Source organism: Suricata suricatta, chromosome 1 (assembly GCF_006229205.1).
Source record: "Suricata suricatta isolate VVHF042 chromosome 1, meerkat_22Aug2017_6uvM2_HiC, whole genome shotgun sequence".
Classification (NCBI taxonomy): Eukaryota; Metazoa; Chordata; class Mammalia; order Carnivora; family Herpestidae; genus Suricata; species Suricata suricatta.
Genome location: NC_043700.1, coordinates 21,226,115 through 21,228,431, shown reverse-complemented (window position 1 = coordinate 21,228,431; position 2,317 = coordinate 21,226,115).

The following is a 2,317-nucleotide window of genomic DNA, read 5'->3' as shown; positions in this document are numbered from 1 at the left end:
AAATCCAGCAATATATTAAAAAAAAAAATCATTCATCATGATCAGGTGGGATTTCTTCCTGGGATACAATGGGGGTTCAGTGTTCACAAATCAATGAACATGATACATCACATCTGTAAGAGGAAGAATAAAAACCATAAAATCATTTCAATAGATGCAGAAAAAGCATTTGACAAATTACAACATCCATTCATGATAAAACGCCTTAGGAAAGTTGGTTTAGAGTGAATATATATCAACATAATGAAGCCCATACATAAAAAAAAAGTCACAGCTGACATCACACACAATAATGAATGTCCACTCAGACCCACCAAGTTGGTAAAGAAATAAAATTGTCACTATTTGCATATGACATGATACTATATACAGAAAACCGTAAAGACTCCACCAAAAAACTACTAGAACTGATAAATCAATTCAGTTAGACTGCAGGATACAAAATGAAAATACAAAACTTGTTGCATTTCTGTACACTAATAATGAAGCAGAAGAAATAGAAATTAACAATCCCATTTATAATTTGCAAAAGAACTGATGAAATATCTAGGAATAAATTTAACCAAGGAGTTAAAAGAACAGTAATCTTAAAATTATAGAACACTGGTGAGAGAAATTGAAGATCATGACATAAAAAATGGAAAGACATTCCATGCTTATGGATTAGAACAACTATTGTTAAACTGCCCACACTACCCAAAGCAATCTACAAATTTAATGCAACCCCTATCAAAATACAAACAGTGTTTTTCACAAAAGTTGAACAAATAGTCCTAAAATTTGTATGGAAACACCAAGGACCCCAAATAACCAAAGCAAACTTGAAAACAAAAAATAAAACTGGAGGCATCATAATACCAGATTTGAAGATACACTACAAAGCTATAGTAATCAACATAGTATAGTTGTGGCATAACATTAGACACACAGGTGAATGGAACAGAACAGAAAGCCCAGAAACAAACCCACAATAATACGGTCAATTAATCTAAGACCGAGGAAACTAGAATATTCAGAGGGAAAAAGACAGTCTCTTTAGCAACTAGTGTAGAGGATACTGGACAGCTATAAGCAAAAGAATGAAACTGGACTAGTTTTTTATGCCATACACAAAAAGAATCTCAAAGTGGACTAAGATGTTAGACCTGAAACCATAAAAATCTAGAAGAAAGCCTAGGCAGTAATTACTGACATTGGTCATAACGACATTCTTCTAGATATATCTCCTAAGGCAAGGAAAACAAAAGCAAAAATAAAGTACTAGAACTACACCAAAACAAAAGCTTTTGCAGAGCAAAGGAAATAATCCACAAAACAAAAAGGCAACCTACTGAATGGGAGAAGGTATTTGCAAGTGATACATCTGATAAGGGGTTAATATCCAAAGTATATACAGAACTTATACAGCTCAACACCAAAACAAAACAAAACCTCACATCCAATTAAAAACGGAGAAACATGAACAGACATTTTTCCAAAGTGGGTATACAGGAAAATGCTAAACGTCATTCATCATCAGGGAAATGCAAATCAAAACCACAGTGAGATGTCACCACACATGTGTCAAAATGGCTAAAATCAATACCATAAGAAACAAGTGTCAGCAAGGATGTGGAGAAAAAGGAACCGCACTGCACTGGTGGTGGGAATGCAAGCTGGGGCGGAAAACAATGTGGAAGTTTCTCAAAAAATTAAAAACAGAACTACTATATGATCCAGAGATTCCACTACTGGGTGTTTACCCAAAGAACACAAAACACTAATTTGAAAAGATATACACACCTCTGTGTTTATTGCAGTATTTACAGTACCCAAGGTATGAAAGCAACCCAAGTGTCTGTTGATAGATGAATGGATGAAGATGAAGCGGTATACATATACAATGGAATATTATTCAGCCACAAAAGGAATAAAATCTTGCCATTTGCAACGACATGGATGGATTTAGAAGGTATAATGCTAAGTAAAATAAGTCAGAGAAAGCAAATACCATATAATTTTACACATGCGGAGTTTAAGAAACAAAACCAATAAACAAAGGTAAAAAGAGACGAAAAAAAACCAGAGAACAATGGTAGAGGGATGGGTGAAACAGACAAAGAGAATCAGTAGTATACTTATTGTAACCAACACTGTGTAATGTATAGAATTTGAAGTACAGAAACTAATATAACACTATATGTTAATTATACTAAAATTAAAAAATAAAAAATGAATGGAAAAGAAAAACTAATAAGAATGCAATCTTAACATCTCCAACAATATGGGTGAACCTAGAGGGGATCATGCTAAGTGAAATAAGTCAGTCATAGATAAA